Genomic DNA, 14,704 nt, shown 5'->3' on the forward strand with positions numbered 1-14,704 from the left:
GTGAAAGGAATTCGGGACATTGTTAGACTTTAATTTCATAAAGGGAAATGTATATTGCCATCAAAATAGATTCTAAAAGGCTGTAAGACTTGATAAGGACAGAAAAATCTAAAATACAAACTTATTAGAATGTGTATTTATTCATTTAATTCAGGCATAATTTTCCCAGTGATAGCTAAGATGTATTCTCGGACTTCTGGGTTTGTAGGAAAGAAACGTAGAAATCACATTATATCGAGATCACAAGGTATCTCAGTAAGCAAGAATAGAGAGGTTTACCTGAAGAAGTCAATGAAGGTGTATAAAAAGTTCTCTGATGAGTTCAAATATTTTTTAAACTATTAATAACATGCACAAAAGACAGAGGAAGATTCATGTAACCAAAGGCAAACACAAATGCGTGATGCAAACCAATGAGAAAGGATTTTTTAAAGGATTTCTTAAAATGCTTTTTAAAGAACAAGAATGGAAAAGAACCAGCCTATGGCCCAGGAACCACCCCTTTTTTTTTCTTTCTTTTTGTCCAAAAGAATGAATTCAAAGTAGAAAAGGTATAGCTTTGTTTTAAACAGGGTCAGTGTAGAGGGTTGGAATGGAAGCCCAAGAAAGCAAAAAAACAAACAATAGACAAAAACAAAGGCCACTTTGCAAAAATTCAAGTTTCTGGGTCTAGTGAATTATAATCCCAACTATTCGCAGATATATCTGCTAAACTCCTGTCAATAATCCTGGTGGAATTATGGAGAGTTGGAAAGTGTCAGAAAACTAGAAAAAAGGCAAAAGTCTGAATATTATTTGGTTAAAAAAAATCAAATGATCTCTGTTTATAAAGTACCTCTACTTCAGCTTAGTCGCCAAGGGTAATTATGATGGCTGTGTAAACAGGCAAGGGAGTAGAGTCCTGAGTGGGCAAATTAATGTATGTTCCAATCAACCCTATCGTAAGTAAAGTCCAGGCACAGAAGGGCAGGTTTCAGGGACCGTTTCTTTAGGAGCCAGTGTTTCTTGAGTTTTATATTTTATCTGCTTCTTAAATAGTTCCTATTCCAAGTCAGTATGCTGCAAGGTCTTTCTTCCAAGTATATATTCTGCTAGGACCAGTTTAATTAATTTTACAGATAATAAAATATTCTAAAATACACCTCTCCCTAAAATAGATGTATTTGTATCCTACGTACTTATAAATTTGATGGGAACTTGTATGAATGAAGTAGCCACATGATCATGTGACTTGACCAATTTTCTGCCTTCTCCATGATGCCAGAAGAATGTTGATTGGGCCTTAGCCCCCTTTCCTAGAGAGGGCCCTGCATATACACGCTTTAATAGAGCGCCTACCCCTGCTGAGTGATAAGACCAACTCTGGGGATTGGGGAGCGGCACACAGTAACAGGCCTTGGTGGCTGACTGGACTTGTCATAACTAGGACACAAGACAGCACCTGGGTTAGAGGAAAAGACACCACATTTGTTTGGGAATCTACTAAATGTATAAACTCCCCAACAGTCTATTCCCAATGAGGCAGGAGATAGATGGGCTGAGCAGCTGGAGTTTGTCCCCTGTGGACAGATATTCCAAAATAGCAGGAGGGAGAGAAGAGCTGAGCCCTGCCCAGGTAAAAGACAGAGACCACATATTTCTCATTCTCAAGCTCAAGGAGACCTTCCCGACTATACACGCGCAGAAAGGCTCCTTGGAGGTCAAAAAGGGAGTGATGTCAACCTACCCAAAGCCCTCTTCGCTAAAATCCATCTTGGCTAAGAGAGGCACACACCAACATGGGAGGACCCTGAGATAAACCAAATACGGACTCAGAACCAGGCAAAGAAAGATGACTGGCCAAAGGAAACTGGAAGAAATGCCCCATATAAGTGATTCAAACTACCACAAGTGACTCCTTCTCTGAGTCCGCCCGTGTGTCTGTCCACACATACCCTTTTTTTCCTCCTAATAAACACTTTACTTGATTCACTTCTTTCCGTCTCTTTGTGGAAATTTATTTCTACAAAGCTGATGGGCCAGGGCCTTGTCACTGGCCACTGGCCATCATAGTCTAGTGGCTAAGATTCAGCACTCTCACTGCTACGGCCTGACTTCAATGTCTGGCCTCTGGCCGGGAACCGAAATCCTGCTTCAAGCCACTGCAGACAGAGGCCACCCGAGATCAGCAACAGAGCTGCCAGGGCCATCCTTTAAAAACATTAGTCAGATCATGTCACTCTCTATTCAAAACCTTCTTGTGTCTCCGTTTCTCTCTGAGTCTCTAAGCTATTGATATTTCTGACTCCCCTCCTTGCCCACCCCTCCCCACTTGTCATCTCTCTGCCCTTATCTCCTCCCCACACTCTCTCTGCTCCAGCATGCTGGCCTCCTTGCTATTTCTAGAACATATCAGGCTTGTGCTTGCTCTTCCCTGAGCCTGAAATGCTCCTCCCAGATGGCCCCATGGCTCCTCTCACATTTCATTCAGGTCTTTGCTCCAAGGCACCTCCGAGCAGCCCTCCCACACCCTCCTCTATTTAAACCTCAGTCCCACCTCCCACCCGGCCCACCCAGAACTCCCTCACGCCTTCCCTGCTTTATTCACCCCAGAGCACTTACATCAGGTCCCATCAGCAATGTATTTGTTAATTTTGTCTATTATCTGTCTTGCCTCCACTGGAACCTGAGCAGGCATGTTCTGTCTGTTCTCTTCACTGCCATATTCTCAGAGTCTAGAACAGGGCCTGGCACATAGTAGGCACTCAAAACAATTTGAGGAATAAATGAATAAATATCCAGTTGGTCTGTACCCCAAGAAAGCAATTAGAACCAGATGTGTAGACTTAGTCATACAGGACAAGAATGCAAAGAGTGATGGTACCAGAGAAGGGCACTAGGGGACCTCTAAGCTCCTTCCAGTGCTGAGATTTTGACCTAAGTATTACACACACACACACACACACACACACACACACGCACACACACACACACGCACACACACGCTCCATGTAGAACAGTATATACCCAATTATTTTCCTCAAAATAGTCATCTTAGAAGGTACTTGAAAAACGTGTTTTGTGGACAAAGGTGTTTGGGAAATTCTGTATGATCTAACCTTCACAGTGAAGCTCAATAATTGGAAGAATCCAAAAAATCTCACATGTATTAGTCAGGGTTCTTCAGAGAAACAAAACCCTGACTAATAACAGATTTTGGTAACAAGAGTGGTTCGAGAGGAACAGAATCTTAAGGATGGGTTTTCTCAATTGGTCTGGGCTGTCTGGGATTGGCTGTCTAATATGATTAGATTTAAGGATGCTAATTATTCCCATTAGTAAAGGGAACACTGATGAGTTCATGGTGTGATGTGGCAATAGAGATATGCAAAATATCAACAATAGATTCTCCTAACCAAACATGTTATAAGAGGCAAGTTTCTGGGTACGCATGTATGTAATCCCTTCAAATTTTTTGTCAAACTAACAAGAATAATGAGATTGGCTGGTTACTCCTAACGTTACTGGACAAAGTGGGAAAAGAAAAGAATGACTTCAGGGATTCAAATTTCCAGCTCAAGTGATGTATAAATGACCCTGAAAGCTTCTATGTCTGCCTTGAAAGAGACTCATTTCCTGTAGCTGCAAAGCTGAGATTCCTGAAAGCCAAGCCCAGAATCTCATCCGGCTAATGGCTGAATTACAAAACAAACTGAATTTCCAACATTGGAGGGTGTTTACTATTAAAGTGAGGGCCTTGAGTGGGAAGGAATGGGACCCTGAAAATTGGAATGGAGACATATGAGAAGGCCCTGATGAAGCTGGGGACATTGAACCCCCAAATTCCAACGAGTCTTCTTTGACAGTAGAAGCAGCCTCTCTACCTAACAAAATACCATAGACTGAGTGTCTTAAATATCAGAAGTTTGTTTTCTCACAGTTCTAGAGGTTAGTCCAAGATCAAGGTATCAACATGTCTGGTTTCTTCTGAAACCTCTGTCCTTGGCTTTCGGATGGCCACCTTCTCACTATGTCCCCGCATGGCCTTTTCTCTGGGCTCACACAAAACTGGTGTCTCCTTGTGTGTCTAATGTCCTCTTTTTATAAAAACACAAGTCAGATTGGATTAGGACCCATCATAATGGCCTCATTTTAACGTAATCACCTCTTTAAAGGCCAGATCGCAAAATATAGTCACATTCTGAGGTACTAAGGGGGTTACACGTTCAATATATGAATGGAGGGCACGATTTAGCCCATAATATTGCCACTTTTAAAAGTTTAATTTTATTAAACAAGCACATTTGACTACAGCACCCTTAATTCACATTTTTTTTTAGATGTTGGGGGTAGGAGTTTATTAATTAATTAATTTATTTTTGCTGTGTTGGCTCAGTAGTTGTGGCTCACGGGCCTAGTTGCTCCACGGCATGTGGGAATCCTCCCAAACCAGGGCTCGAACCCGTGTCCCCTGCATTAGCAGGCAGATTCTCAACCGCTGCGCCACCAGAGAAGCCCCAACTCACACTTAATTATATATCAAACAGTAATGTTACTCTGTTTGAATCTATTTTAACAATGACCTAGATTTATATAGCAATATCAATAATATTATTTATACAATATATAAAATATAATTCAATATATAATTTATATAATGTGTAGTATATTATGTATGTTTAACTTTTATATAGCAATATCAATAAGAATATTCTTAATAATAAACTTTATGACAAGACGATTGACAAAGCACTTTTATCCACATGATTTGATTCCTACCTTCTATGAGGTATACAGAGCAGATATTATTATCCCTATTTAACAAAACAGAAGATTGAATGAAACCCAGAACGGTTAATAGTTACCAAGTTCATAGAGGTAGTAAATAGTTTCTCATATTATTGGTTTCTTCTTTGTGATAGTTTTTCAATACTACATAATACCCACCCTCCCTTAACAATATACCATGGCTCTCACTTCAGATCAAGACATATTTGAACAGACATATTGTACCATATTAGTTGAAAACACAGGCTGTGGAGCCAGTCATCCTGGTTGCAAATCTGCCTTCACACTCACTGACTACATCATCTTGGAAAAGTAATTTAACACCTCTGTCTCCCAGGTACGACATAGACAACAGTACTTATTTAAGGGGGCGATTGAGAGGATGAAATGAGTTAATATTCATGAAAAGTACTTCAAACATTACCTAGCACATACTATATGCTCAATAAATGTTAGCGATTACTATAGAAATATAAGTGACAGGTTTTAATAGCAAAATAACATCCTATAACATGGATGTAACATAATAGATTCAACCATTTCCCAACTCAGTCCAGTTTTTGCCATCTGTTTCCCTTCTGAAAAACAAAAAATGAACAACACTTGGAGTTTAAAAGAATCTCCAGTGCCATGTTGGCACGGATGCCTGGAATGAAGAACTCCCAAACACCTCCTAACCCTGAGCAGGCTCCAGCAGTGAGTGTGGTGGCCTGATGGTCCTTCTGAGGTCAGCAGACTTCATGTGGAAGTCTCCTAAGAACAGGCTATCTCGTGGGACTTTGAGTATTTCCTGCCCGTGATCAGCAACATCTTTTCTTGCAGTATTTTGGCAGGTCTGTCCTTGTTCCCGGCCAGAATCAGGAAGTTCAGAAGCACATGAAAACAAACAATACATTGAAACACTTCTCTCAAATTATTCAAAGTTCAAGAAAACAAGAAATTATTCAACAATATTAGGACTTGGTATTTTATCTTATTAATTATATTTCTTCTCGTTAATGTGCCCTTCCTTTTCTTCCCAACAAGTACTCTCCTTGACACTGATTTCCAGGAGACTATTTATTTTTTCTTGAAGTATATTTAGGTATAGGAAGTGATTAGATGGGGTATCACTATATTTTACAAAAATCTGCAGGCATTTTCATGACCAGGGCTGTTTTATCCTCTGTGCAATTTTCAAATTATATTTTGTTATTAATATCAATCTTATGGATTACCAATGTTCTTAAGATCAGCATGATTTTTTCCTTAAAATCTCTTCCCTTCATTTCAATCATCATAGCTGGATCGACTGCAAGCCAACACTGTAAAATTTCAAAATTTTACATATCTTTTAAGATCATCTAAATATTGGCTCTTTAATAAAACCTTCCCAATTTCCCAACTCCATGTGATGCCCAAAGGACTCTGCTTCTATTTCACACTACTGTCACTCAGCTAAACACAATGGACTTTTTTCAATCCTCCTTTCACTTACGCTTTCAGCAAGATCTATCTGAAAGCCATTCCCTCCCTCTTGAATTACTCTCTTCCATGACAAAATGAGCTTCTGGATTTCTTCCTATCTTTATGGCTGCCTCTTCTCCTTTACAGACTCCTCCTCCAGCAAGATATTAAATGTTAGAGTTGCTTAACCCTGGATGCCAGGCCCTATTCACCTATCACTTCATTTCCTAGGCAAATTTATACATGCCTGTAGTTTTATTTGATTTATAAATTTATATATTCATCCTAGACATTCCCTATGGGTCCAGACCCATATGTCCAACCGCCTACTTGACATTTTTGCTTTGAAATAACAGTAACACTTAAACTCAGTGTAGCCAAAGTTGATCACATGAACTTCTCCCATATCTGGTCCTTTTAAAATTCCCTTTTTCTGTGGTTAGCATAATCAATCATCCAGTTACGAAAAGCCAGAAATCTAGGAATTATCCTTGATATTTCCCTCTCTCTCAGACCTCCCAGGCAATTCCACATGTCATTTCTACCTACTAAATATGTCTAAAGTCTATTCACTTCTCTGCCAGGACCACTACCATACTCCAAGCCACCACTTCTTCTCACCTGGACTACTATCAATACAATGATCCCCTAACTAGTCCTTCTTGCCCCTTCCAATCCTTCTCTATTGTGCACCCAAAGTTGTTTTTTTCAACATGCGAATCCAGTTATATCATCTCCCCCTTAACACCATCGCATGGCTTCCTAGTTCTTTTGGAATAAGGTCAAACTCCTCAGCCTGTCCTGCAAAGCCCTGACACCTCTCCAGCCTCATTGTGCATCATGCCCCACCACATCTGCTTTGTTCTTTCCCATGATACACACTAGGTCTTGTTACAGGAGCTCAGACACACCATCCTCCTGCAATAAAGCCTTTGGACATGCACACCTGTCTGCCTGGATTGCCGCACTCGGGGTAATCATGTAATGTGTGATCCAATCAGAATACTTCCAAGTGTGAAAGGGGCACTATTACTGATTACACCAGGAGAGACAATAGGCCTAAATCAAGACTTTCCAGGGCAAATCGGGACATATGTTCACCTTAAATTAACTCCTGTTTATTCCCAAGATCTCAGATCAAATGTCACCTTCTCGGGGAGGCTCACAACCACCTCCCTAGCAAAGTGAAGTTCATTGTAACTTTCTTAACATCAATAGACCTCTCTTTTGTTCCAGTACCCAAAGTTGCAACTTTACATCTATGCATATAATTCTTCTATGCTGTCCCCTCCAAGAGAATGTAAACTCCATGAGGCAAAGACTGTTCCCAAGGTTCTCCACCATTGTATTGCCTGCCAAAAATATCATGTCTCATAAATATCATTTATATTAAATATCATTTATCAAATGAAGGACATGAAATGACTCCTCTGTGAGAATTTCCTTTTTCTGTGATGGCTACAACCAACCATCCAGTTATGCAAGACAAAAATCTACAAATTATCTCTGATGCCTCCCTTTCCCTCGGCCGCAGGATTCGGTCCCTCCCTGTGTCCGTTTTCTTTGTAGCCTCTTCTCTCTCTCCTCCTCTTCATTCTGTGCTTCTTCCTCCCCCCCCTCTTCTGCTGTATGTATATTTTTTTTCCAGAAAGCTAACATACTCATGAAATCCAAAGGACGTCTCTTCCTAGTGACAAGTGGTTTCAGAAAGAGTGTTCTAATTTAAATTATTCACCTGTACCCACAGAAATTTGCTTACTGAAGACCTGGTATGACAGTCTAAATCACACCTTCAATCATTGTTCTAAAATGTGAAGTCCTTTTAAATGTAAAATTATATTAAATTGTTTAATTGAACGTTAAATGATTCTCTTTCAGTTCTACTAACTGCAACAGTTTTGTAGATGACTAGGAAGTTATTTTAGACCCAGAAATGTGCAAGTTATTTATCCATATAAAATCAGAAAACCTCACAGCACTTCTGAGACAGGGATCCAAACCCAAATATCCCAGTATCACTAAAAGTTAGATTCCTTCTGGCTTTATACCATATTTACTCATTTCTATGAATCTCTTCTAGATTATTAATGATCTTAGTGCCAGGATGACATCTTCTGTTCATTTGTGTTTCCCTTTCCCCACCTACTTTCCAACACTTCGTATAATGTTTTGCATGACAGTTTATCAAAAGGAACTGAATTAGTCTAGGGTCTCCTCAGAGCCTGCTCTAGAATTGGCCCCTTTGCTGACACACTTACCCAAAAGTTCTACTTCCCTACAAGATACCTAGCTCTCCAGTGGAGTCTAGACTCCCTGTAGTCTAACCTGCATCATCTGAGACTCGTGGCTTCTAGTGTCATGATCTGTGGCACCCCCTGTGGTCCTGGGCTTATAGTACAGACATGAAGCATCTTGATTTCCTCAGGACACAGCTTTGGTACTGACTTTCATTAACCCTGACCTGCCCAGCAGAGGGAGGAAAAACACAGCCTTGGAAGGTCAAGAAAGCCATGAAAAACATCATGGGTGATCTGACTGGTCACTGTTGTAAAGAATGGAGACATTGGCTCTGCACAGCAGTGGTTTAGAGAGCAATGGCTCCGAGGCCACCTGGCTTTTGATCCCAATTCAGTGACTTACAAACTCTGTGTTCCTCAGCACAACATGGACGTTAGACATACCTACCTCAGGTGGACGGTTATGAGGACTAAACCAGCTCATACATGTACAGTCCTTAAAACAGTTCCTGACTTTGAAATTCTCCTAAATAATACCAACTGTGGTGGGGGAGGGCACAGGAATCTCAGAACAGCAACAAAATAATAATAATAGCTACTGTTTTTTTGTAGGTTTTTTTGAGTGCCTATAACGTGCCAGGCATTGTGTGTGTGTATTATACATTTATTAAAAAATAGCAAGCTTTGCTTCGGTGAGATTCTGGAGGTAAAAAGCGTTATCCCAGAAATAAGTGAATAATGTGCAAGCTTACACTGGTGTTTTCATTACTTAAGGCAGATCCAGATCACGTATTCCCTAAACTGACTCCTCAGATTATTCCCCTTATTCTCAATCTTTGCAAGAAGACATGTGCTTGGTGTCCTTTTAAGTCCTTTTACAGCTTCTTGGAATTCTCTTTAGGCATTCCTGCTGCTTCTTGTTCAATATCTTTTTTTATTAGTCTTCTGTGTTCCTAGTGATTGTAACTTTTTTTCTCATTTCCCCCTGTAAAACCATCAAGCTAAAGAATGTCTAGTCTGAGTTAAAACATACCATACCCGCCTTAAAGAATAAAAGCGCTGCTATTTATATATTCACTTTTGCAGCATTTAAGTCCCAAAATGTGCATTTGTCACGAAGTATTTAATAATTCTAAAGCTGCAAGGTAATAAAGGACAGGCAATAGAACATTAACTCTAACTTGGTGAAATTTCCCTTTCTCTGATTGACAGAAAGTGCAAGGTTTTTTCAAAGAGAAGGAAAAAAAGGACTTTTTGCACATGCAAGGAAAACTTTATATTGTTCCTTTTGCCAAAAGCATGGTTTCTGGACAAATAACTCCTGGTTCCTCTCTTTCCAACACACAAAGCTCTCTCAGCGACAGCCCAGAAAGACACAATTAGTGCAACAGACCACTGGAGAGGTTCTTAGTAACGAGACAGGCCCAGCCCCACTCAGGAAAGTAAAGCAGAAGCTTGAACCTCTGGGTGGGAAACTGGGGTGTCATCAGCCATCTTGTATCTCACGTGGGCTCACAGTACTCAGAACGGCCCTCTCTGCCTGACTCATCTACACTGGCTGCCTGTCCTATCCCATAAATCTGTGGAGTGATTAAATTGCACAAACTTTCTCCTTTTTATTTGGCTAGATAAACGTCTTAGGAGAAATAATTCACTTTGCTAATTGAGAGTAGTCATCTGAAATATTCACAGCCGCCAGCTCTGGGGCAGTGCAGCCTGTTGAAAGTTCCAGTGTGAGATTTGGGGATCTGACTTCTCTCTGCCTTCATTTTGCAAGTTTGTGGCAGTGACATGAATTAGAAATGTCTAAGGAAGCGCAAAGGGATACCTTTCACGGGAGCGTCTTCTCTCCTGCCAGAATGGTGGCTCAGTAGCACCTTTCTGACTCTACGACCATCTTCCTCGTTCATTGTGGTGCCCCATGAATGTCTATCCCGTGGTCCCTGCAGCTGTTCTCGTTATCTTCTTCCTTCGTCTCAGAGGCCATCAGAGCACAGTAGCTACTGCTCTGTTCCTTTCTCGCTTCTTTTCCCCACCCTGAAATGACCTTGACACCATGACTGGGGCCAAAGTCTGGTTCTCGTCATGTGGCCCGTGTTTCAGCCACTGTAAGTTGTCATCGCTGTCAGCGTCTCCACCCTCTTTGCCAGTTACATAAGAGGCCACATAACGTCTACTCCCTCCCAAGCTTTTATTAAGCAGAGACGGCCTGAGAGGCCAAGTGGGCAAGAGGTCCATCCTGGAACCTCGTCCCCCGGGAGGGTGAGTGGCTGTCTCAGCTCTCTGCCTGTGTTGGCAGCTTTAAATACCCGAGGACGACATGTTATGTTTTCGGCCTGAAGGGGCAAAAGAGAAGCAGCCCTTTCAAAATAAGAATTCCCCCGCTGTTTGTTTCCTTTTGGCACACAATAAGAACAGAGCGAGGACACGATTCTGAGCTGTCAACGCTTCCTCCCTGCTTCCACTGCACCTTCCGTTTGCCAGAAAAAAATTTGCTTCAGTTAAACAAGGGTCTAATGAATAGTCAAAGTAATTGTTTAGCTTGGATATAAGGCCTTAGGTAAACAGATGATAGCTTGAGACCGTGGGCCAGTAAAAGCAGTGCAGTAGGACGCCACTCGTTCTGTTCTTCGGACCAGTGGCCTCTGCTCCTCCAGGGACCATGGTTACTGAACGATTTCTCTCTTCCCACGAGCATATTGAAGCAATTTAATATCAGAAGGGGCTCATGAAAGCAGGGAGAAGGAGCAAGAACTTTCTATATGAGAAATATATACTGAAAACTTTCGTTTTACCCCATTCAAGCTTTGATTCATAGAACACTGAAGCTACGGAATCTTTGGTTTGTTTGTATTTAACTTTTCATGTTGAAGAATTTCTAAAATGCATTGTTAGCCCACTTACAGTTGTCCTGCCTCCTGCCTCATTAGTATTTTTAATATGATTTCATCCTTCTTCAAAGCAATTAGCTGCCACACCTAAAGGCCATCGTTAGGTTCATGAGTATCTGCTTCCAAGGCTATAATAATAGTTACAGAAAGAATAAACACTGCAACGGAACCTTTCGGGTTTTGTAGTTTGTTGTTGTTGCTGTTGATTTGTTTTGTTTGTTTGTTTAGGTATCTTTTCTATCAACATGCTTCACTGTTACTTGTCTCTTTTTCTCAGAAGTGGGCTGGCATCATAAAAAAATTATCTTAATTAAGAGCTTCGGTAAATTAGTTGCCAGGTCGTTTGAGTTCTGCTGAATAATACTTTTAATAATCGCTTTCCATTTCTTACTTGAAAATAATAAATGCCTTGTTGATCCAGAGCAGGATTTGGTCGTCTTATTCATGCAGCCCATTTCCACTGAACTGCTATTTGAATAAACAGCATCTATCTGATTGAATCTCAAATTCATCAAGGGGGTAGATTCCCCTGGTATTTAGTTTCCTGGAATCATGATGAATATATATTTGGTTTATGGGCAACTAGCAATCAGAGCATACATTATGCAATAAAAAGTTAATGCTTAACTGTTTATACAGTTTTTTTATCCTGATGCTATAGGAGCAGGGTTGGTTAAGAACATGGGTTTTGGAGCCAGTTCTGAGTTTGAGCACGAGCTCCCCACTCACTAGCTCTGAGCACAGACAAAATATCAAATTTCCATTAGCTTCAGTTTCCTCATCTGTGAACGGTATAATAATAATACCTCCTTCATTGGGTTGTTGGGTAGATGATATGAGATAACGCATGTGAAATGCTCAACACAGCATAAGTATTCAATAATGTTAATCGTCATGTTATTTTTCAGGCACCTGATAATTTCCTCACAACAATCCTGTGGGGAGATGGGGGGGAATGCTATATAATGCAAATTTAAATATTAGAAAACTGGACCTCGAAGTAGTTATTGATTTGCCCAAGGTCACCAAGGTGGCAAAATTCTGATCCTCTCAGTAACAAGAGTTTCCTGACTCTCAGCGTATCACCACCACCCCCCCCCCTTTACCCGTTCCGCCACCTGGTGCTGTCTCCTCACGATTTCTCTAAATCTAAAGTCATGAGGACGGGCCACCTCTGCCTTAGACCCTCAGATGGACAGATGGAATAAACTCTGGAAGAGGCTTTAAAACCCACATTGATATTAGACAGAAAATTTCTGGCAAAATAGTATCTTCAGAACTACAAAGTCAGGATGAACTCTTTGGTAACACTGAGAAGCAAATACTAGTGAGGAAGTGAGTTCCAATTAGTGAGCTTGAAACCCATAGGAGAAGCCCAAAGGGATGACACAACAGGTGAACAAATCCACAAGCCGAGCCAGCTTTAGACCAAATGAAGACAGTCTCATCTCTACATAGGTTTTCTTTTATTATTATTTATTTATTTATATGGTTGAGCCAGGTCTTAGTTGCAGCAGGCTGGCTCTTTAGCTGTGGCTTGCTGCCTCCCTAGTTGTGGCATGCAAACTCTTAGTTGTGGCATGCATGTGGGATCTATTTTCCTGACCAGAGATCGAACCCGGGCCCCCTGCATTGGGAGTGTGGAGTCTTAACCGCTACACCACCAGGGAAGTCCCAGTCTGCCTAGGTTTTCAAGTGTGTGTCTATCTTACTGTCACTCATAAAATATAAATTCATTCAAAGGCAGTGCTGCATTTGTTGTATCATTTTTAACATGCTGTATTTTCTTGATAAATACTAAAAGCACAGCTTCTATCATGTGGAGGTCTATGACTTTTTTTTAACTTTAAAAACCAGGTGCGCACACTTCATAGACAAAAAATCAATGGTATTGAGAGGAGAGATCTTTGCCTATGAAGTTTAACAAGCTAGATTTAAGGACTGGCCCTGCTAATTATAAGCTTAAAGCACCATAAACTCAGGCAGTCAATTAAAGTCAATAGACAAATGGATAAAGAAGATACGGTATAGATACACAATGGAATATTACTCAGTCATAAAAAAGAATGAAATTCTGCCACTGCAGCAACGTGGGTGGGCCTAGAGAATACTATGCTTAGTGAAATTAGTCAGACAGAAAAAGACAAAAACTGTATGATATTACTTATATGTGGAATCTAAAAATTAATACAAGTGAATGTATATAGCAAAACAGAAAGAGACAGATACAGAAAACAAATCAGTGGTTACCAGAGGGGAGAAAGAAGAGGGGAGGGGAAAGATAGGGTTATCAGATTAAGAGATGCAAACTACTATGTATAAAATAGATAAGCAACAAGGATATACTGTATAGCACTAGGAATTGCTGTCATTATCTTGTAACAACATTTAAAAGAATATAATCTGTAAAAACACTGAATCACTATGCTATACACCTGAAACTAATATAATATTGTAAATCAACAACACTTCAATAAAAAATAATAAAAATTTAAACATGCATATAAAGTCAGTCTACTGAGTGCCTTTAAGGGGTCTGAGTCCTGAGCTGGGGCCAGTAGGGTGAATAGCAATCGTTCACCCTCTCTTCTGAGCCTCTATTTTCTCACCTATAAAGAAAGGGTAGTAATATGACTCTCCTCACAAGGCTATTGTGAAGATCCAATGAGAAAAACAAGAAAATAAATATACAGTGATGTTTGTGAAAGTGCTTTGTAAACTCTTTAGAGAGTTATAAACATAAGGTGTTGAAGACAACTCGAGGAGAGGAAAACTCCTCAGCTTTTTCTGGTGGCTTTCCTATGACTATTGACCATCCAGCCCCACGAATTTATCAAATACTAGCATTCTCTTCTTTAATGTCAGATTATATTCATATTTTTAAATGTACTTTTCCATCTCTTCTCTCCTCCTCCCGCTTTACTGTGTTCCATAAATTGTAATGTTCTTTAATATCAATATGGCACTACCGTATCAGATTATACAAAACATTAAATAAAGCATCAGTATAAAATTCAAAGCAAAGAATAGCCCAAGGGCTCACAGCTTACGGTTTACAAGCCCATGTGTACACAAGGCCCATCTGTGAGGGATATTTTAAACACTGTCAATTGCATGGGTTATAGCTGATGGAGATCTCATCCAGGCTCTGGTTAACTCCAGGAGTTAATGAGAGAAGACTGTTCCTGCTCTGTACTCGTAGGCTGAGGCCCTAGTGCCACCTCTTGTCTTGGAAAGAGTGGTTTATGGAAATGGAAGCATCACTCTTGGAACTGAAACCTTCCCCAATTCAAGTCTTCCGGAAATATATTAGGTCTACTATATTTTTACCTCTCCTCTGATTCCGTATTATATGTACTAATT

General features: G+C 40.4%; 1 protein-coding gene across 6 annotated transcripts in view; it reads left to right on the forward strand.

The window, feature by feature from the left end:
• PDE7B (phosphodiesterase 7B) overlaps nucleotides 1–14,704 on the forward strand; it is a gene marked incomplete at its 5' end in the record, with an annotated part of 337,157 nt that overhangs the window by 236,941 nt on the left and 85,512 nt on the right. The gene's annotated exons all lie outside the window — the stretch shown is intronic.

This window comes from Grampus griseus (genome assembly GCF_964374135.1).
Source record: "Grampus griseus genome assembly, chromosome: 13".
Lineage (NCBI taxonomy): Eukaryota > Metazoa > Chordata > Mammalia > Artiodactyla > Delphinidae > Grampus > Grampus griseus.